Here is a 24,329-nt window from a genome sequence, read left to right as displayed (position 1 = left end):
GTCAGTTTCACCGTAGGTGACCAGCTGCATCCTAAGTGCAAGTAGAAGGTTTAAGAAAAGAGATTGCCCAGGCAGTTTATACCTGCAAGAGAGCTTTAGAATTAGTCATTACTCCAGAGTCTTGAGAATTCAATTCAAATACTGCTCAATAGGGATCATTCAGGCAGGAAATGATGCAGGTGGTTCCGTCAACGTTGACTGCCAGCTGTTCATAGCTCAGACCCGTACAAATGCATTGACCCATGAAATGATCTGGATACAAAATGCTGGTGTATCTGAAGTCACACTCATCCACTAGACTGGTCACAAAGAACATCAGTTCACAAATTATAGGAGTAGAATTAGGCCATTCGGCCCATCGAATCCACTCCGACATTCAATCTCTGCCTCCAAATCCTATTTTCCTGCCTTCTCCTCATAAGCCTTGACCCTTTCTATTCAATAATTTGTCCATCTCTGCCTTAATAATACGCACTGACTTGGCCTACACAGCCCTCTGTGGCGATGAGTTCCACAAATTCTCCACCCTCTGACTAAAGTGGAGTATGGAATGCCGAGGAGAGGGGCTGGAAGCTCTTCACATGCTGACAAACCCAATCTAGAGTAGTGTACAATAGTGACTGATGCAGTGCAAGTGTAAATAGTTTATAAAACATAGCACATAACTTAGCATACATCATTGATTTCTATTTATTGCAGTATTTAAACTGTTATTCTACAGTGTAATAAAAAGGAATTGCAGATGCTGGTTTATACCAAAGATAGACACTAAATTCTGGAGTAATTTGGTGGGACGGCAGCAGCATTTCTGGAGAAAATGAATAGATTATGTTTTGGGTTGGGATCTTTCTTCAGTGATTGTATTGGTGTGGGGGTGGGGGGGGGAGATACTGTAAGTGAGAAAAAAAACAGGACAAATCAGGGCCGGCAATAGATGACCTCTTGCAAGGAGGTTCCCTGATAGGCCGATTGCTGGCTAGAGACGGTGTCAGCCCAAGAGGGGCACTTTGTTGCGAACTTTGTAACTGGTTTAATGGTCTTTTAGAGGAGGCAGGAGGTGAGAAGGAGAGAGATGTTTGTCGAAGTAACCTCATATTTCCCCTGAGTAGTTTACAACCAGTGGTGTGAACATTGAATTCTCGAAACTTAGGTAACTTTTAAAATAACTCCCTCTCCCTCCCCCTTCCTCCACTAATAGTTCCACAGTTTGCAACGATGTGTTGCAACAATGAATTAGGATCACAACGTCTCAAGCCAACAATCGGCGTATCAGGGAACCTCCTCGGCTGAGCATTGCCATCACCGATTTGTCCTGTTATTTATTTCTCAATTCTAGTCCCCACTACAATCAATGTGAAGATGGGTCCGAAACATCACCTGTCCATTTTCTCCATAGATGCTGCCTGACCAGCTAAGTTCCTCCAGCATTTTGTGCCTAAACTGTTTTTCTAACTTTTCAATATCTTTGTCAGATTTTCCATTGTGTAATGAACTCCAACAGTTAGAAATTTCCAAGGATGTTGCCAGCACTAGAAAATTGTAGCTGAGACGAAAGATTGGAGAAGGTGGGGTTGTTTTGTTTACAACAGAAGAGACTGTGGGGAGATTTAAATGTGGCATTTAAAATTACGAACCAAGTTACATTAAATTGAAAAGACTAGTTCCCTTAGGCATGGGGTTTAAAGTAGTTAATAGAATGATAAGAAGGGAGATTAACATATTTTCACCCAGAGGAGGGCAAGGGTTTGAATTCAAGCCTAAAAGAGAGTTGGAGACTGAAAACCACATCACATTTAAAAAGTGCCTGTATATGATTAAAGACCTATGGCAACAGACCAAGGGCGGGAAGGTGAGATTTAGTTGAACAGCTCCTCTTTAAGTAGCAGCAGTAATGACAGACCTAATAATGTCCTTCTGTGTGGGCATTTCCTATGACTTGGTGATTCTAGTAAATGTAATGGAGAGAACTGTAATTGGACTTGGCCCATTTCCCGATGAAGGAAATCCAAGTCATTATGCCAGATGAGTGAAAATCTTAGCAGTGATTAGTTGCATCTTATTCTCAGGGGCACAAAACAACCTCAGCCATGCCAGGTTCCCCGAGGAGCTTGGACCTTGTTTTATTGTGGCAGTGAACGACAGGAAACTCAGTCTCATGGTTGCTCCTCACTCATTCAGTTGCCACCACATTAGCTGCAAGGCAACTGCAGGAATTCTATTGTGATGTTACTCCCTGCTCAGCATTGGTTTGGGAGAATGTTAACAGCCAAGCCTGGGTTGGGCAACTAACACCCCACACTCCAGACCCCTCTTGAGAGCTGAACCTCAGGGGATCGGAGAAACCAGTTAATCTGTTAGAGGATAGACACAAAATCCTAGACCCTTCTTCAGTTTTCAGTCTGAAGAAGGGACTTGACCCAAAGCATCACCCATTCCTTCTCTGTAGAGATGCTGCCTGTCCCGCTGAGTTACTCCAGCATTTTGTGTCTATCTTCAGTTTAAACCAGCATCTGCAGTTCCTTCCTGCACATTTTATCTGGGTAGAGGACTCACTGATCATCAATGCCATTCAATGGCAGATGTAATCCCTCTTGGTTGCAAGTGTCTTGCACTGGGCATGTCTCTTAACTCCCCAGGTAACTGATCTCACCTCAGCAAACATCCAGGGACATGCATGAAGGAACAGGGTTCTCCCAATGGTGCATGTACGAAGGTTGGGTTAGTGGCTCCACCTACAGGAAATAATTCATCAGGGAAATTGTATTTTTTAAATCAAAATATACTTCTTTCATAATATATACAGTAAATGAATTAAGTAGATGTCTTCCTCTACACTTATACATTCAATTCAATGCATCAAGCCACCTTTCCTCCTTAAACACTACATCTGTGAAGTGTTGGAGAGGGTGCTACAGAGAGTCCATCCCCTGAGTATCCAAGTACAGCAAGACACTAGACTAGGTCCTTCTCCATGGACCTTTGTAGTGGCTGTACATGTGCCCCTGCACCCTGGAATGTGTCAGTTAGCAGCATTCACTTGCAAACCACCTTAAATTGGAAGACCGACGGGGCATTCCTTTCATTGAGTCAATGATCTTCAAGAAGCAGTTTGTGCCAATGCACATAATTTGGAATGGAATAGCCTGTAGATCAGAGTTGTGTGTTATGCTTCTGGTCAGGAAAAAACCTCAACAAGGACTCTTGCATCCTTTTCCAGGCATTCTTGGCAAATGCAGAGACCACAAGGAGACAGACAGTTGTCTCATCAGCACCACAGCCATCTTGATGGCAGCATGATTCTGCCAAGGATGGCTCCTCTCAAAGCCAGTCACATAGTCTTAATGCTTGTTTGGAATTCATTAGGGAGTGATATATCAGACGACCTGCATAGAAGTTATTTTTGTGAGGACTACAGTTTGCGTAAATTAATTTTCTGCTGAAAGTTGAGGATCCATATTGCACTCACAGACGTTGTCACCACTAATGCTTAGCAACTTTTATGGAGCAAAATACCCCTGGAAATTACACAAGAGCTTTGACAAACAAAAACAACAAAGGAGATATAATAGCAAATGACCAAATGCTTAGTAGAAGAAATAGATTATATAGAATATTTTACAGTTTTTCTGTGAGGGAAAGTATTTTAGAGAATACATTTCAGAGTTTAGGAGATTGGCAGCAAAACCAAGAATGTTTTGGAAGCTATAATTGGAGAAATGCCAATATTTTAGAGTGTTGTCAGACTGTTGATTAGAGTAAGGGAAGGATGAGACTATGCAAGGATTTGAAAAACAAAGATGATAATTTTAACATCAAGTTATTTAATCAGAAATTATCACAGTTTACCCATCACGGGTAAATGTGTTCACAGGGCTTAGAGTGGATTAGGCAGCAGATTCAAGCATGGCCACATGTTTAGAGCCACGGCCGATGCTATTCAGGAGTTCTTTACAATTGTAAAGTCTTAAAGTAAGGAAAGTGTGGGTAAGAGCTTCAACACGGTAGACCCCAATCATCGATGCAGCTAGATCATGTTGAAGAGATAGAAATGGTCTCCAGACCCAATCGGAAATGCTGAAAATGATTGCAGATTACTTTGCTGTCAATGATGGGAAGACATTGATAAACAAGCATGAGGTTGTTAAATCAAAAGGATTACATTTGGAATTTTTATTGCTGACTACGAAGCCACCCCACGAAGCATTAATCTGTAACTAATATTTTCCTACATTAGGGGCCTCAGTATGCTTGAAGGCCTGTTGACATGTAATTCATCACAGAATAAGCAATGAAATAGGTTAAACCAGTGGTGGTCCCAGCCCTGTTGATCTCCCAAGTTGAAAGCAGCTCAATTACTTTGCTCACTCGGCTTGTAAGCGGCAGGCAGCTGCTCCTATGATAGAAGGCAAATGAATAACTAATAGTAGATTGGCTCTTATTATTCCACTCACTTAACACTGTTCTTTGTGCCACATCTTGGTGCAATGTGGTTACCATCGGCAACTCCTATCCTCGCTCTGCTATTCTATTTGGGTGTCACAAGACCATTGAAAAAGGGGGCTGTGGAATGTGTGCCTGGGGACAATCCAACCCGATGATAATGTGGAAAACAACACTTAAACAGTGCCTTTAACGGAAGAAAACTTCCGAAAACAATTTGAAGGAGGGTTATTGAACAACATTTGACACTGAACATTGACATTTGACATCTTCTAAGGAATCTCATTAGAGGTAGGTTTTAAAGAAATATTATTAAGGCCGAAGGGAAAGCTGAAGGGGTTAATGGAATGAACTATGCAGCTTAGGGATCTTAATACGGAAGGGAAGACTGTCAATGGACATGGGCGGAGGTGGGAAAGGTGTTTAGCAGCTCCAACAACTCAACTTTGATCCTGGCCTTCAGCACAATCTGTGCTGTTCTCCCTGTGAGTTCATAGATCTTCCCAGCTGCTTCACTTTCTTTCCACATCCCAGAGGTGTTGGTGGGTTCATGGGCTCAAGGGTACTGAGTAGGAGGAAAATCAAGTAAAGATCATTGAGCATGTTAAAAGAAATACATTACAGAAATGAGATTGTTGGGGTTGCTCTGACAGCTGACTTGGATTTGAAGAGCCGAATGGCCGCCGTTTGTATCATAAGGGAATATGATATTAATTCAACGTGAGAACAGAAACAGCAGCACAGTGGCGGAGTGACCTGACTACGAGTGCTGTCAGTACGAAGTTTGTATCTTCATCCTGTGACCATGTGGGTTTACGCCGGGTGCTTCGGTTTCCTCCCACTTCCCAAAGACGTGGAGGTTTGTAGGTAATTGGCCTCTGCAAATTGTTCCTAGTGCGTTGGATAGAACTAGTGTGCGGGTGATCGTTGGTCGGTGTGGGCTAAGTGGGCTGACGAGCCAGTTTCCATGCTGTATCTCTAAGCTAAACGAAAGGAAGAGTGCAAAAAAGCAGAGTACATCAACTGTGTATCAGCTTAATTGACAACCAAACAATTTGGAAATGAGGGTACACAAAAATGCTGGAGAAACTCAGCGGGTGCAGCAGCATCTATGGAACGAAGGAAATAGGCAACGTTTCGGGCCGAAACCCTTCTTTAGCCTGAAGAAGGGTTTTGGCCCGAAACGTTGCCTATTTCCTTCGCTCCATAGATGCTGCTGCACCCGCTGAGTTTCTCCAGCATTTTTGTGTAGCTTCGATTTTCCAGCATCTGCAGTTCCTTCTTAAACAATTTGGAAATGAGGTTCCATCTGATTTTAGAATAATCTCAATCAATTTTCTCCAGAAAAGAACAGGAAAAGTCTGATCCCATTAGGAACACAATGAGTGAACATCACTCCTACATTTGTGGGAGGTTGTAACACATTGTAGTACAGGTTATCCCCCTCCCACTGAGAATTGAAAGGGTTGGTTCCTCTTAGAACTCCTTCAGCATCCACTTCATGCTGCCAATTGAATCCCACTTACAGTAACATTGAAAGGGTTAATCTGACACTGTGTCGAGGCAGTGGACAATAGATTTATTTGTGGAGATACTGAGATTCCACACGACAGATTGTCACTCAGTCCAATTCACTGTGTTGCCTGTTTGAAAGCAAGATCGACATTCTGAGGAAGTGACAACTGGCATTAGCTTTTCTAATTGTATGGCCATCAGAAATGGCAGGGAAAGGATAGACCTATTCCTCGTTCATTTACAATTATTGTTTAAATAAAATGTATTTTTTGCGCAACAGCTTGATCTTTGGTATTATTTTTCCAATGTATAATTTAAAAGCCAGTATTAGCTTGGTAATGTGTTTTTATGAGGAATATGCAATAATGTAATTAAATCTAGAATTACAATGCATGCATGAAGAAATGACTGCATGAAGCTATGGTTATGGAAGGCCTTTAACCTCAAATTGAAATGTGTTTACATTAAATGCATTTCCACACACCGTTAAAATGTTCCTCTATTACCTTCACCCTCCTACAAGGGCGCTCCTTACACTGTGGTATTGATGTGTTTGTATCTTAGAACATGGAACAGCACAGCACAGGAACAGGCCTTTTGTCCCACAATGTCTGCACCGAATGCTTGTACAATTATTGTACAATTATGTCACTTTCAGTTCTGGTATCCAGCTTTTGTGTTAGGTTCACAGTGGTGCGGTTGGTTCTTATACATTTTCAGATCTCATAAGTTCTAGGAGCAGAATTAGACCATTCAGCCCATCAAGTCACATAGTCATAGAGTGATATAGCATGGAAACAGGCCCTTCAGTCCAACTTGCCCACACCGGCCAACATGTTTACTATACTATGCTAGTCCCACCTGCCCGCGTTTGGTCCATACCCACCAAACCTGTCCTATCCATGTACCTGTCTAACTGTTTCTTAAACGTTAGGATAGTCCCAGCCACAACTATCTCCTCTTGCACCTTGTTCCATACATCCACCAACTTTGTGTGAAAATGTTGCCCCTCAGATTCCTATTAAATCTTTTCCCCTTCAACTTAAATCTATGTCCCCTGGTCCTCAATTCACATACTCTAGGCAAGAGACTGTGCATCCATCCGATCTATTCCTCTCATGATTTTATATGTCTATAAGATCACCACTCATCCTCCTGCACTCCAAGGAATAGAGTCCCAGCCTACTCAACCTCTCCCTATGGACCCTCAGACCCTCTAGTCCTGCAACATCCTTGTAAATCTTCTCTGTACCCTTTCCAGCTTGACAACATATTTCCTATACAGCACAGTGCCCAGAACTGAACACAATACTCTAACTGTGGCCTCACCAATGTCTTATATAACTGCAACACGACCTCCTAACTTCTATACTCAATACTCTGACTAATGAAGGCCAATGTGCCAAAAGCCTTTTTGCCCACACTATCTACCTGGGACTCCACCTTTAAAGAACCATGTACCTGCACTCTTGGATCCCTCTGATCTACAACACTCCTCCAGAGCCCTACCATTCACTGTGTCGGTCCTGCCCATGTTAGACTTCCCAAAATGCAACACCTCCCATTTCTCTGTATTAAATTCCATCAACCATTCCTCAGCCCACCTGGTCAATTGATCAAAATCCAAGATCGATCAAGTCTACTCCTCCATTCGGTCATGGCGGATCTATCTTTCCCTCTCAACCCCATTCTCCTGCCTTTGCCCCCATAACCCCTGACACCACTACTAATCAAGAATCTGTCAATCTCTGGTTTTAAATATCCATTCACTTGGCCTCCACAGCCTTCTGTGGCAATGCATTCCACAGATTCACCATACTAAGGAAATTAGTATGTCTGAAAGTTGTGTCCTTTTATTCTGAGGCTGTAGCCTCTGGCCCTGGACTCTCCCACTAGTGGAAACATCTTCTCCACATTCACTCTATCTAGGCCTTTCACTATTTGATAAGTTTCAATGAGGTCCTCCCCCTCATCCTTCTAAACTCCAGTGAGTTCAGGCCCAGTGCTGTCAAACGCTCATCACAAGTTAACCCAATCATTCCTGGGATCAATCTTGTAAACTCACTAATGTCTTATATAATTGCAACATGACCTCCTAACTTCTATACTCAATACTCTGGACCCTGTCCCACGCCAGCACATCCTTCCTCAGCTATGGGGCCCATCTGGATGGGGGAGCGGGGAATTTCATTCATCTGATAACTACCACACCTCATTAAGCTGTAAATATAAAGCTCCAATATTTAATGCATTCTGGACTCTACATTTTCCACAATCTAGGAGTTCAGATTTGAATCTTATGCTCTTTCTCCTCCACTTTCTCAGTGTGCTTTTATTTTTGAATTGCACGTTGTTTCTCAGTGTTTGAGCTTGCCGCAGAACGTGCACATGTAGTCATCTACGTCCCTTCTGAGACCTTCTTTTAATTTGTTTTCCTTTCTTTTATTTCTAATACCGAACTGCATCAGTTTTGCTTTCTTTCCTAGGACCATTCCAGTGGTTGGATGTTTAAATACTTCAGCACTTTAATTGGTCTCCTTGTGGCCTTGTGTGCTGTGGCAATATCTATAGTTTGTACTGCAGTGAACTCCACTTTACTAATTAAAGATGTCTACATGTTTGGGTATGTGAGTTGGCCACTATCCTAAGTCTACATTATCAGCTGTGCTCTCAAGTCCTGGAATTAAGTCATCAATGGTTATCCATGTTTCCTTTTGCCTCAGGCTTTGGAATTTGTATCTATAGATTGAATGATTTAATCACAGACTGAAATATGTTATTTTTTAACTTTTATATGGATTTTTAATTTTGTCCTCAAATGTTTCCAAAATGCTGAAAAAATCTTATGCTTTCTCAAAATCTCCTGTTCCAAAAACGATATTATTGACCTTCTCTTCGTTATTCATGCCTTTTGGAACACGACTGAATGTTGGCTTTTTCTAAAGATTTTTTTCTATGCCTCTGTAACATCAGCGGCCACTGAATCCATTGTGTGTTGTCATCGTGACCCATTCCACATACACAGACAAAGGTAATCCACTGGGTAGAGTTGATTTATTTTTAATTCAGCATTCATGTGGCACATTTTACAGAGGTTTCTATTGCTTGTATGCATTTAACTGCCACCACCGTTAGTCTTCTTTATTTTCCAAGGTGCATTTTGTAAATTATGCTTCCAGGTAATATTACTTCCTACTCAGTCCTGCACCAACAAAGTAAATGATTTCCAGTGGTGCCCCTGGAATTGCCTCACCAAATGACAATCTCTTGAGAGGAATGTGTTCAGCATGTGGGGTGGGACATAGTGGGCATGTTTCAATGTAACCCAATTATGATGTCAACAAAAGTTGATGGCCCTCCATCATCTGACAGCTCATGTACAGTCTTGATTGGAAGACTTTTCTTTATATATAAATAGTGTTTGTACTTTTAATTGTAAAGTTACCCAACATTCCTTTACTTGAGGGGTCGGCAACCTTGTTCTGTCTAGGGGCCAGGACGCATGTCTGTGAGCGAATGGCGGGCCACATCTATCACGTGTACACATGGGTCCCGCCCCCATCCCGCCCCGGATGGCAGGCATCAAATCACGTGTTCACAGAAGGTAGACAAAAATGCTGAGGAAACTCAGCGGGTGAGGCAGCCTCATGCAATCCTTGCATATCTCACCTGCTGAGTGTCTCCAGCATTTTTGTCCACCTTCTATTTTTCCAGCATCTGCAGTTCTTTCTTAAACGTTTTCACAGAAGGTGCGCGGCCGTGCCGGAAGCTTTGCGCAGGATACGGTACAGCTAGAGCTCGGCCGCGCGCTTGGCCGTGTTCGGGGCGGGCGCTCGGCCGTGTTCATGTGGGTGCTCGGCAGGCCGGATGATTATGGGGAAAAATATCCGCCTGCGGGCCGGATGATTTTGGGTTACGGGCCGCATTCGGCCGAGGGCCGTAGGTTGCCGACCCCTGCTTTACTTGAATGGATAAAACATATGCTAAATCCAATAAAACCTTAAGGGGAAACGAAAATGTTGAATGCACAAAATTAGACGTTCATTTCTAAATGCTCTGAAAAAATCTATCCCTTGTGGTAGTTGCATTAGAGAGCATGCATTCCAATTTCTTTCAAGTGCTTTTACATTGATCCTGGCATTTGGAATTTCAATATATACACTAAACCATTTAAATTATTTCTCCAACATCTACGCCCACACTTGTGTAGTTGTAGTTAATCGTATGACTCAGCGCAAGTTCACTTTATATGCACCAGACTCAATTCAGAGACAGTTTCACAAATTCAATTCCCTTCATTCTTAGGGATGTCTTCTCCTGTTATGCCAGTTCATGGTGACATTCATCACCCTCTCCAAGGTTTATCCCTTCTCCATATTCTATCCAGATAAAGATGTGCATTTCCTCCCAAGTTTCTTTTCCCTGTGAAAGTACATAGAACATAGAACGGTACATCACAGGAAGGGGCCCTCGTCCCACAATATGTGTGCCGAATATGATGCCAAGGTAAAGTGCTCTCATTTGCCTGTGCATGATGCATATCCCTCTATTCCTTGCACATCCATATGCCTATCTAAAAGCCTCATCAACCACCATTATTGTATCTGCCACCATCCTTGGCAATGCCACCACCACCACCCTTGGCAATGCCACCACCACCACCCTTGGCAATGCCACCACCACCACCCCAGGCTCCCACCACAATCTGTGTAAAAAACATGCCCCACACATCTCCAGTACACCTTCCCTCTCTCACCTTGTAGCTGTGCCTTCCAGTGTTGCACTTTTCCATCCTGGGAAAAAGGTTCTGATTGTCTAAGACTCTCATAATTTTATATACTTTCAAGTCTCCCTTCAACCACCAATGTTCCAGAGAACACAATGCAACTTTATCCAACCTCACCCACACACTCCTCCCATCGGGTCCTGTCTCCACCCCTACTTCATTTCTCCACCCCACCTCCCTTATTTGGTCACATATTCAACCTTCCTTTCCCATCATATTCCATCATCTGCCCCTGGTTACCCCTACTAAGCATGCCCCAGCCTCTTTTGTTGTCTCAACCTTTTTCTCCCACCTGACTCCATCCACCAATGTATCCGTCTCACCAGGATCATGAATATGATTATTGCTCTTTTTGACATAATCACCAACACTTTCCTCTAATCTTACGCTATCATTAACATTTTCTCAGCTGCATTTAGACCATATTTCCTCCTGATTGTTGTGCCTTAAAGGGATTTTTATTTGTTGTTGACTCCTCTCCCATTTCCACTGCTGTCTATGCTTACATCCTATTTCCCTCTCATTTTACCTCATGTCCTTTTTAGCTGCTTATCAATTAGGCTGTTCTCCCATTCGGAGCCCTTCCTAGTTCTGACCAAAAATGTCATCCACATGACAGAATTTCAAAGCATTTCCTTTCACCTTGGCATTGGTACCCATCGAATCCATTAGCATCAGACCTGAGTGGGAATGAAATTAAAGAGCAGGAATATCATCAACAAATCGAAATCTCCTGTATAAAAATGTTGCACATTCATTTGCTATTTAAGCAGCTGAGATCACTTAATTCAACACGGATTGAAGACTGTCCTGGGAGTCGCTGGGATTAGGCTGTCAACCATGAAGAAAGGATACCAGAAATAGGGAATGTTTAATACAAAGCTCGGGGGAACAGCCAAGGATTTAGTTCCATTTAACAAATTTGAATGAATTATTTAAATAGCACTTAAATTACCAATTTGCGCCCGCCATATAAATGGAATCATTTGCGCCAGCACTTAGTGTATTAGAAATTATACTACCCAACGGGCAATGTAATAGAAAATGCTCTATGCAGTATATTATGTGTTACGCTTAAAGCTGCACATAAAACTGGGGATATATATTGATCTATAATGTATTGTACTGTGCATTTTCTATGGCAATGCTCAAGGAGAGAGTTTTGATGGAAGAGCAAGATGGAAACTTCAGCAAAGAGTTTCCAATCGCACAACTTTTTTCCAAGGTTAACTATTATAAACTTGAATGGTGTGTTCTGACCTGCCCGTGTGGATTCTCTATGAACAATTTGGAACCAAAACTCTGAATTGAGTGTGAGTTTATATAATTTAATTTGATTTACACAATGGTTTAATTGTTTTCCCCATTTTTTCTGATGTGAACATTAAATAGGCACTTACCTTTTGGGTTATTGTTCAGTTTGAATGGCTATATTATTTATTCATTACATGGTAGCAGGTATGCCCCTATTCTATTGTTTTTTAGCTTGCTTAAGTTGAAACATGATTAGAACATGGAGCATGGAAAAGACCAGTACTGACACACCTCCATTAATCCCCATCTTCCAGAACTTTGCCCAAAGCCTTCCATACCTCGGTGGTTCAAATGTTCATCAAGATACCTCATAATGTTATCAACAACTCGACATCCACTACTCTCTCAGGCAGTCTATTCCAGGTACTCATCATTCTCTGAGTGAGAAGGGTTACCCTTTGAACATAGAACATAGAACAGTACAGGACAGGAACAAGACTTTCAGTGCATGATGTCAGTGTTGACCATGCTGCCACTATAAATCAAAGTGCATTGAACAGTGTCATGACGAAGTTGTCATGAACAGTGCAACTGTTGACTACTTCTCAGGTGATCTGCTCACCATTGGCCAGTTTGGGTTTCGCCAAGACCAAATGGGCTTTGGACCATTTCTTTGCAAAAGTTGGATAGGAAGGTGCACTCCTGTCTCACCTTATCACTTGGAGATGTTTATCAAATATCAAATTAAGGGTCTGTCATTTAAAACAAAGGTATGTAGAAATTTCTTCTCGGAGAGGATAGTGAATCTCAGGATTTTTCTGAGTTATGAAGGCTGGATCATTAGAAGCATAAAGTGTTTGTAGATACATTTTTAATGGATTGGCAGATTGAAAGAAATAAGGATCAGGTGCAGAGGATGGATCATCCATTGATCATATTGAATGGCATGGCAGGCTTGAGAGCTCAGCTGGTATACTCTTTCTTGCTCATATTTTCTTGTGCCCTTGCATTATAAACTTTAGACATCTACTAATTAAAGGGTGTAATGTATGGAGATGTGCTTCAATCATTTATTATGTTCAGGAATCCCAGCTTATTGAAAATAAGGCTATGGCATCTGAGGTTTGTTTGCTAATGAAGGCTCTGAAAGGAGCTCGCACGAGTTTACTAATCACATCAGATCAACTGTTTTATGCATCTCTAATGCAATTTTCCTCACTAACTGGATTAAAGTCATTCCAGAATAGATTAGCCCTCGTATAGACCACAGCCTAATGTGCCTGTTTGCCTCAGGTTGGTTCCAGTAGAAGACCAAAGGGCAGGTTGGCAGTAGCTGCATAAATCATTTGTTGTGTCTCCTCTGAACATTCAATTGCTGACAGAAAATAGAGTTCTTCAAAATAACCAGAATTTAAATGTTGTCTTTCTTCCTCAGACACCCAGCAGAATCTTTACAATACCATGTTAGACAGTTTTAAGATCCGATTTGGCATGACTTATAAGCAAACTATTTTTTAACAAGACTAAGGTCTTTAAAAATTAGTGGCAGATTCTGGAAATCAGTGTGGCGCCTGAAAATGTAGTTAACCATATTCTTACTGACTTTCATATCTTCCTCATGGATCAGAATTCATAATTGTTTTAAATCGCAAACATACAGAAGGCTGGTAGGTTTTAGTTCCAAAAGTCTACAATCCATTCCAAATGGGATGAGCTCAGAAAATACGAGCTATTGCTGGGAGAGGGCAGCAGTGTAGGTGAGTAAATGAACATTGTTGGTGACTGTACTTCAGGGATTTGTTTGCTTTGTGTAATATTGTCCAAATTCTCAACTCATTTTGCAGTCTGTCAGATTTTGAATTATACTTTGAGCCGCTTAAACCCATGACTGATGTGGTAAATGGCAGAACCTGATGGTTACCTGTCTTTGAAGACTACCTTGCAGGGAGCTAAGATTGCACCAGGGCCACCTCCATGGCCAGAGTGAGTCCCACCGCAAATTGGAGGAGCAGCACCTCATATTTCGCTTGGGTAGTTTACACCCCAGCGGTATGAACATTGACCTCCAATTTCAGGTAGTCCTTGCTTTCTCCCTCCTTCCCCTCCCCTTCCCAGCTCTCCCACAGCCTACTGTCTCCGCCTCTGCCTTTCTTTTTCCAGCCCCCCCCTCGACATCAGTCTGAAGGAGAGTCTCGACTCGAAACGTTTTCTATTGCTTCGCCCCATAGATGCTGCCTCACCCGCTGAGTATCTCCAGTATTTTTGTCTACCATCGATTTTTCCAGCATCTGCAGTTCTTACTTAAACATCTGTTCTGAGAAGGTAAGTGGGTGGGAGACGGTGCAGAAGAATTAATTCAGTCTCTCATCACAGAAAGCATTACCTGTGATGCTTACTCTCACAAATGATGCAATACCATTCAGTTTAATATTGTCAGGAAACAGGGTAGGAAGTATATCTTAGACACACACAGAGGAATGGTTTAATTCTGGAGCATTCTTCTCTGTCAATTGCGAGGTGTGGGACATCAGTTTTTAGATTATGTTTTTGAGGGAGTGCAGCGAAGGTTCACCAGGTTAATTCCCGGAATGGCGGGACTAACATATAATGAAAGAATGGATCAACTGGGCTTATATTCACTGGAATTTAGAAGGATGAGAGGGTGTCTTATAGAAAGATATAAAATTCTTAAGGGATTGGACAGACTGGATGCAGGAAAAATGGTCCTGGTGATGTGGGATCCAGAACCAGGGTTCGCAGTCGAAGAATAAGGGGTAGGCCATTTAGGACTGAGATGAGGAAAAACCTTTTCAGCCAGAGAGTTGTGAATCTGTGGAATTCTCAGCCACAGAAGGCAGTGGAGGCCAATTCACTGGATGTATTCAAGAGAGAGTTAGATAGAGCTCTTAGGGTTAAAGGAATCAAGGGATATGGGGAGAAAGCAGGAACAGGGTACTGATTCTGGATGATCAGCCATGATCATATTGAAAGGAGGTGCTGAACTCCTGCACCTATTTTCTATGCTTCTATGTTACGTGGATACGGTTGCAGTAGGAGGGCATGAAGCTAAGTGGTCAAGTCATATCTCTGGAATTAGTGGAGTCGTTTGGGCTTTGGAGACCATACAAGTCCAAATCACTCACTGCTTGCTTGAGGCATGGGTGACTCGTTTCTTTTTTTTGCTCTCTTCTATTGTGTCTGACATATTTTTGGAAAGATGTATGTGTGCATTTCCTACCCTAATACCCACAGGAGGTTGCAAAGTAAAATAATAGCCATTTCTTGGTCCAATTTAACATGAAGGATCTTTCCAATGGAAACAACAAAATAATACAAACTTGAGACAGAAAAGGCTAGAAATTGCATTACCATACTTCAGTGAAATTAATATAATATGGCAGAATCGCTGAACAGACTTTGTGAAAATTACGTAAGGAGTGAAATGTTGAAGAATGCAATTAGCTAATAAATGCTGTTAGATTTACCCATGTAATACTGGGCAGGAAGCGATGATGTTATTTTCCGCCTCATGTTTCGATTGATGTATTGCATGTTCTTATGGCTGTTGTAATTTAACCTCTCGGGTTCAATCTTTTCAGCCAGTTCTTAAAGAGACATACTGCATCGTAAGCAACATTTTTACAGTTACTGGTTGCTAATGCATGTGTAGGAGATGAGATGTAGGAAGTTGAGTACTCCTGAGGGCCAGGGTAACCAGGACAAACCCATGAAGATCAGTGCCCTAAAGGAAGTATGTCCTTTGTTCAGTCAATGTTATAACAATTCACCAGAGCAACAGCCAAGTGCTCCTGGAAGACTATTGATGCCGAGGTCTCTGTGAGGACACGAGTGTAGTCTCTGATGTATTCACTTGGTGGTAGCCTGAAATGATAACAAAAGCCAATGACTGTTCTCCTTGCTCAAGTGAGAGAAGGATTCACAGATGAAGTCTCCTCTCCTGGAGTAGGGAGTTTGAGTGACCTCCTTAATGCAGCATTGGGAAGAAAACTATGAGAAGTCATAGAGATCAGTGACAGGAGACTGAAATAGTCCAGAGGCTCAGAAATAGACTGTGACTGTGACAGCAAAGCAGTCCAAGAACACATGTGTGAGGCAGAGTTTGTGGCGGTAGGAGATCAGAGACTATCAACATATTTTGAGTGTTGATCCTTCAAATATCGTGGTTTCAAGGAAACAAGGATCGTAAATACACTTTGTTCTGTGAGCAAACAATAATTGAAGACTTTTAAATGAGCAAAGTTAGAAATCTTACTATGGACAAATTTAGCATTTTGCCCCATTACATTTTGGGGGGATTTTATATCAGAAAAAAATAACTGAGGAAATGAAATTCTCAGCAAAAAAGTCAGAGGCTGGGTTTCCTGACTGGCACTAAGACACCCAGAAACATGCGCAGCATTGTTTTGATGCATGTTAAACCAACTTCAACTGTACTTTCTTTGGATTTGCATGAACGATCACAATATTATCCATCAACAGGATAGGATGATTGCTCCTATAGTGGCGCCTTAGATGACTACAGTAACTGAGGTGGAAATGAACAAAATGTTTGGGATTCATTGATAACATAGCTGATCTCAGATAGGCTGCTGTTGGACCAGGTAAAACATTTCTCCAGTGTCCTGATCATTAGAGCTGTTCCGTGTCTTTTATTTGGAACCACAAGCACTCGGTCCTCAAGTATCAAGCCAGAAATGAACCAGGATATCCTCATTCAATGTGCAGCCAGTAAGTACACACTGTCTGGACTAAAAATGAATAATGGCTGCCTGGGCAAAATATTGGAGGACAATGGCTCCCACTGAGCTACTTTTCAAGAAGTGTTGAGACTCGCGTGAGGAGAGGAAAGAAAATTGGACAAGTAAAGAATAGCTGAAAGCAGCATCCAAATCACAGTTCAATAACTGGCAGTGAAATGGAATAATTATTCTTTACTCAAGTGCTAAATAGTTGTGCAAAAGCAAATCACAGCACACACGCAAAGGCAAAGCTGCAGAACTAGGGAGATCAGCATATGTTTGAGATCCAATAAAGCTCCCAAAGCACTGGCCATCTCTGAACACAGTTCCCTGCCAACTGCCCGTATCCCACCTCCAGCCAATGCTCAGCCTTTGGCTGGATGGAATTAACATTATCCATCTGCTCATGAGATACCATTGGTACGTGCAGCCTTTTTACAGCTGAGCTGTTATTCCAGCGAACTGAAAAGCATTTCCCAAAGGGACGGTAAATGTCAAATGATGGCTGACAGTCTCATCAAAGCTCCCACAGTTGAAGTCAATGACACAAAACAGATCTCCTTCTGAAATTGGTGGTGGAGGAGTTATATATTCCATCACTGCAGGCGAGCTAGCAGTGGGGATTTGGTAAATCCCCTCCTCCCTTAATAGCTAACACTGTGTCATCACAGACTACTGTGCTGGCTGACAATGGTGTGAATGGAAAGGTATAATGCCCTGGGGTTCAAGCTGACAGCATCTGTAGTTTGGGGATTCACGGCACACTGCTCTGTTTGGAGAAGGAATTCTGCACAGAAACTGGATGGCCGCTGCACAGTGACTTCCTGCAACATCTGCACAATACACTAATACAGGGCATTCTGGAGTAAATACATCTGTTGAAGTGACTCAGTAAGAGGATTGTTATGATGTTGTTGAGGTTTCCGTGCAGCTGGAATCATTAGAATTGGTGCAGCTCATAAAAATGCAATGTGTGCAATCTGTCTACTATTTGAGTTTAATTAGACAGAGTGCTATGACCGCACAAAGTCAGGTATGTTATGAGCAGAACCCAGGTGCTTCCCAATGTGGAGCTTGGGAAATGGATGTTGGTGAGGAGGGGCGTGTGTGTGTGTGTGTGGTGTAACAGGGGGGGGCAACAGAGAGAATCCTCCTTACACTTCTAAAAACAGACAGGTGTAGCAGCACCCGGTCTGAATATGTTTCTTGGATTATCTTTCAGTGAGCATAAACAGGCTAACTAAAATCTCAATGGCAGGTAAGTATTTTTCTTACTATCTATCCATCTCGATCATGCTGGACTCATTGTCTATCAGCACTTCTTCTCTCGATGTCAAGGACTCAATGATTGCCTCTCCATATCCCAGTATGTTCCATGAGCTGTCTAGACCTCAGGAGGTGGATCTTGAGACTTCACCCCAGCTCCCCAGCCCCCAGACACCTGTTGAACAATTTTCAATTAAGATACTTTAAAGCAACTCAAATGGATTTGAGTTATAAAAACAATGATTTATATGATAAGGTTAATTAAAAGCAATATAAAATGTTGAAATGTAATTAGATACATTAAAGGAAAGCAGTCAAATCATTCAAACGCCCACGTTCTACCATAGGATTATTCACTCAATTCAAATGGTTTGGCCGCTGCCTGTTCTCCAGTCAGCCCTGGTGTAAAGTTGAAAGGGTAGAACAGAAACACATCTGGCCCCACTCTCCAGAATGCCAATGTCTGTCACTGGACTCAATGTGAAGCTGAATGTGTTTTCCGATGACCTCCAGGTTCTTTCTCTTTCCCGTGTTTGGTCCAGAAACAAACAGCTGGAAACTGGCAATTCTAACTGGCAGTGGTTCAGTCCATTAAATACGCCCCCTTTACATGGATCCCACTTCATATTGCTGTTTACAGAGCCTCTGGGATTTAGAGTTGGAATGAAATTCTGAACTTCCCTGTTCCAGAGCAGTATTTACTTCTTCTTGTGCATCTTGAGGTTGCTCTCTTGGTTTAGAACAGGTGATTCAATATCATTGGTGCAACATGTAATTTAATGGATAGGAAAGATTTAGTGGGATATGGTCCAAATGTGGGACCAATTTTGGGCATCTAGCCGGTATGTGCAAATTGGACCGAAGGGTCTGTTTCCATGCTGAATGACTCGATGTAGTTTAGTGAATTGTTTTTTAAGATGGCGAAGGGAGACAACAACCGGTTGATTTGGTGAAGAGCACTGATACAGAATCACAAATGGGATGTTCAAACCATCTCCAAAACTTCCTAGATCCCTCAACAGTTTTTAACTGTCTAGGAACATCACCATCAGGAAACTGATTGGGAACCGTGTGTTGTCATTAAGGAAAGTTAGAATAAAACATGTTTAAACATATGTATCTGCCATCTGGAGCTAATTTTATTTTTCAAACTAAGCAGTATCAAAATAAGACTTCTAAGTAAAGTAAGCCAATGTTAGTGACACTTGACAGGTCTGTCTTTAAACCTGTAAGTCTTCCAAGATTTAAATAATGCTCTGGTTTCTGAGATGCATCAAACCGCAATCTCTTACTGCTGGCTGTGATCCAAGATAAAGCTCTTCTCTCCAACTCTGTTGTCTAGGGTTGTTACATCAATGACCACTACCCCTCTGATCTCTCTCCCATTTTCAAAATGAGCCACCCGACAGACTCCTTCCTCAGTCATTTTCTGGTCGTCATCGTTTGGTCTTTTATATTAATGACCACAGAGTCACTGTTCGTTCACTCAATGATCAAAATGTGCCGCCATACAGCGTTCTCAGTGCAGAAATCAAGATTTTTTGCATAGTTCTCTTCAGTCAAATTTGTTACCAGACCATAACAATTAAAAAATCTTCAACTATTTGTCTTTTTTTCTCTGTCTTTAAATTTACTAGCTTTTAAGAGAATGATGCTCACTGAAAGTAGAACACCACATTCAAGTCTGTGTTTCTCATCAGTAAATGTTTGCTTCATTTACTTTTTTTTTCTGTTAACCACTGAAATATTTCCCGCAAGTTACATTTTTCTTTCTTCGTTTGCTTAATGTTTTGGTTTGAGGATCTTATAATTGAGAGTCATAGAACCATACAGCATGGAAATAGACCCCTCGGCCCAACTCGTTATTGCAGACCAAGAGGCCACATCTAAACTAGTTCTATTTGCCCAGGTTTGGCCCATATCCCTCTAAACCTTTCCTATCCATACACGTGTCCAGATGTCTTTTAAATGCTGTTTAATGCTGTACCTCCCTCAAGTATCTCCTCTGCACTCATTCAATATACTTAATCACCTATGAGTGAAAAGGTTGCCCCTCAGGTTTTCTTCAAACCTTTTCTCTCTCATCCTAAACCCATCTCCCCTGGTCCTTAATCCCCCATCTCCCCTGGTTCTTAATCCCCCAATGCTGGGTAAAATATTTTCTGCATTCATCAGTCCCCCTCATAATTTTATACACTTCAATAAGATCATCCCTCAGCCTCCTGCGCTGCAAGGAATAAAATCCTAGTTTGCCCAACCTCTCCCTGTGGCTCGGGTCTGGGCACCATTCTCATGAATCGTCACTGCACCATTTCCAGCTTAACAGCAGGATGATCAATACTGAACACCATACAACAAATATGGCCTCACAAACATCTTGTATAATTGTAACTTAACTTCCCAACTCCTATGCTCAATGATAATGGCCAATGTACAAAAAAACCTATGTACCTGTGACGCCACTTTCAGTGATCTATGAAACTGTATTCCTCTGCTCTTTAACACTCTCTATGTCCCTACCATTCACTGTAAAGGTTCTGCCCTTGTTTGACTTTCCAAAATGCTACACCTGGCACCTATCTGCGTTAAACTCTATCAGCCATTCCTCAGCCCACTTTGACCAGCTGATCAAGAATCTGCTGTAAATTTTGATAGCCATCTTCATTGTCTGCAATACCGTCTACTTTGTTTCACTAGTTGGAGTAGCTTTAAAATTAAGTAAAGCATGTGCCCTCTCTCACCTCCACCCCACTTCTCACAACAATTTTTATTTGATCATTCCGAACTTTTGACCACACTAAAGAGGCTGATATGGGATTATAATTTTCACCATAATTTAAATTTCTGAATCACTTCTGTTGCTTCCTTTATACTCCCCCCAAAAGCACTAAATTGGTTGCTATGGTTTGTGTCTGGATGCACATGATAGGAGGTGGTGGGAATTGAGGGGAGGCAAGTACCAGAGGAGGCTGAAGGGGGGGAAACGCAGAGAGAGGAAAGAGATGGGATGAGGTTATGGGGAGTGCAAGTGTGATGATGGATGAGGGAAAGTAAGCACAGACAGAATAGGATCGTGGTAGAGCAAGGTTCAGAGTGTAGTGGAAGATGATTTACACATTGTAGAATACTGCAGTGTCAATAAATTGTACAGCCATTTCTCACTGGGATCTGAATCTGTTGGAAACATCATCAAACATCGAGAGAATTGGAGGATGACCAGGAAACATTAGGCAGGAATAAAGACAAATCTCAAATGCATGTTAAGAAATGCACTGGCAATTCTTAACCATATGAAATTCTCTACCCCACCACAGTTCTTTAAAGGGTTAAGGATTGTTATAATGCTGGACCAGAAGAGAAAGACAAGCATTGATATTTTAATCTGATATATTACAACTGTAATCTGCATTTTCATTCACTGCCTGCATCTCATTATGTCTGTAATGCTTACTATGTGGTCTCCTTTAATTAAATCGAACAGTGACTTTTTTATTGCAGTGACGTGCAGTTTAAAATCTCCCGGGAGTACTTGTAAAAATATACAATAATCTGTTTTAGTGTTTGCACTAAATTGGACCTCCCTTACATAGCCTACCCCCACCCACCTCTTCCCTAACCCAGCCCTCAGTTTCTTTGTGTTAGAAGAAAATCCTATTGAAATGACTTTCAAGCTCTCAACTGTTTCAGTGAAGACCCTGATTAGAATGACTGACAACATAACAATCTAAAGTCCGAATGTAATGCGTTTCTCCACTCTGAAGTATTCTTAAGAGATTTCCAAAGCATTAGACTGATGCTTTATGTGGTTATGCCAATGTAATGACCAATGGAACGCTGGCCAGCGATGAACACCAATCACTAACTCCCATCAAAATAGTGATGGGGAATTGAAATTAATAGTGCTCTTTGTAACTGTTGGACAAACCTCAATGTAATTGTGTAGTTGGATTGAGAATCAACCTCTTGGCTTCCACGTCTGGGACTCAAGTTGCAATCCAGCCTATCCAGATGGAATAACAACTTCTCTCATAGGATCCGATAATGTTCAGAGTCTGGAAAAGTCCTAGGCTTAATTATAATGACTGCATGCCAATGCTAAAATAATTGCCCGTATATACCAAACTAACCATCTTACTCAGAGTTTGTAGTGGGGAATTGTGTCATTGTGTAATTAATTGTCATTGTGTAATAAGGGGTTGCTGTAATGATGAGTTTAAGGAGTTGAAGTTTAATCCAGAATCTTTTTTCCACTACAGGAACTTCTCCAAAAATAAATTAGACATAGTTCCCATTCAGTTCTCCTCTCGATCAGTCTCGGTCCATTGGGGAGCATTCCCACCTGTTGGTTCAAAGATTATGAATGCAAGTTACCCTGGTGGTACCAGGAGATCGATCAAAGATCTCCTAAATTAATCCCACCATCTGATTTATTGCATTGATCAATCAAGAAGATATTGGAAGAAATAGCATTTCTTTCCACAACCTCCGTACAGACATCTTGGTGTAGTAGCCATTTAACTTAACTCAGTATGTTATAACTATAACCAGTTACCGCTACATTTTATCTGCCTGTAATTATGTGGGTGGGATTTATATGTAGTCTGGGGCGTGGTTTGTGGCTAGGATTCTGGCGCAGACTCCCTAGTAGTTAGTTTAGTTTGAAGAAGAATGGGGGAGAGGTCATAGCTTTCGACCATGCACGAGCATGACTACGATTGAATTGAAATGTACTTATACAAGAAGAAGTTTGGATGAATATCTTACTGTTTTTACTACTACAATAAACAAACTATTAATCAAGATAATGTGTTTGGAAGATTCATCTTTCGACGGCATTGAATGTCTCGTGGAGAGCTCGTGGGTTTGTATCGATTATCTTCTGATCCCCTGTCTTCAATTAAAGTGGCTAAAGGACTTGACTTCTGCTTCTTGCAAATGGCGTGCACAGCCTAAAGTTATAGGACAACTTGTTCTATTTGATCTTATTTGATTGTGCACGCTGGGTTGATTGCATTTGTCGAAACAGGGCGGACAACATGAAGGTTGCAATCTTCCACCCCACTAAAGGACTAAATCCTTGAAACTATATGAAAATCTGTCACTACACGTGGTGAATTTAAATAACTCTTTTATAGGTGTGACTCATGCCATATTTAAGTCATAAGGTTGTGGATTCAATCTCCATCCACTGATTTGGCGATGAAAGTGTAAGTTGACACCCCCTGGCAATACTGAGGGAGTGCTACTCTCTTGGAGGTTCCCTCTTTCAGATAGCACAATAAACTAAGTGGCGCAGCGGTAGATTTGCTGCCTTACAGCGAATGCAGCGCCAAGAGACCCGGGTTTGATCCCAACTACGGGTGATGTCTATATGGAGTTTGTACGTTCTCCCCGTGATCTGCGTGGGATTTTCTCCGAAATCGTCGGTTTCGTCCCACACTCCAAAGACGTACAGGTTTGTAGGTTAATTGCCTTGGTAAATGTAAAAATTGTCCCTAGTCGGTGTAGGACAGTGTTAGTGTGCAGGGATCGCTGGTCGGCGCGGACCCGGTGGGCCGAAGGGCCTCTTTCCGCGCTGAAAATCTCTCTAAACTTAAGTTCAGGAGGATAAAAAAAGATCTCATGATGCTGATTTGAAGAAAATTATAGAAATTTCCCCCAGCATAGAGGGCAATGTTTATCCTTCATTCATTGTTTGTGAGATAGGTGATCTCCTCATAATCACATTGTGGTACATGGGAGCTCACTGTGCGATCATTGCGAGTCATATTTCCGACATTTCAACTGTGACTACATTTTGAATAGTAAATTGTTGGCCACTTTATTTGGAGTTCCCCCAGAGATATAAAAGCCTCTGTATAAAAAGTATCTCTCTCCTTATAGCACAAGGGAACTGCTGAGGCTTTGTCCAACATCAGAGGTAAATCATTTCTCTCTCACTGCTGATAGTTAGATTGATGCATCTCCAACAATGCAACATTGACTCCAGACAATTTTGTTAGCTCTGAAAAAATTATGGAGTTGCAGAAGTTAGAAAAAGAGCTACATTAAGGCAATTTGTGCCTTTCTTCTATAAGATAGCTGGATAAAATGCAGTTATAGCATTGGCACATCACCACGCATTTGTCCCAACAATGTGGAGTCCAGGATAAGAGGTTTTGCAGGAGAAGTCTCCAATCTTGTTTTCTGTCTCTTTGCCATTCACAACATGTATTACAGTGTTGACTGGCTAGCTCTTTTGCAAGTATTTGGTAACAGAGATAATCGCATGTGTTAACTATTGGAGGAACAACCCAAAGCCAAGCTGA

General features: G+C 41.7%; 1 protein-coding gene across 1 annotated transcript in view; it reads left to right on the top strand.

The window, feature by feature from the left end:
* The window catches only part of LOC116978642 (slit homolog 3 protein-like), a 432,238-nt gene that overhangs the window by 256,861 nt on the left and 151,048 nt on the right, over positions 1–24,329 (top strand). The window lies entirely within an intron of this gene.

Source organism: Amblyraja radiata, chromosome 11 (genome assembly GCF_010909765.2).
Source record: "Amblyraja radiata isolate CabotCenter1 chromosome 11, sAmbRad1.1.pri, whole genome shotgun sequence".
Classification (NCBI taxonomy): domain Eukaryota; kingdom Metazoa; phylum Chordata; class Chondrichthyes; order Rajiformes; family Rajidae; genus Amblyraja; species Amblyraja radiata.
Note: the sequence above shows the minus strand (reverse complement) of the source record. Positions and strands in the feature narration are given on the sequence as shown.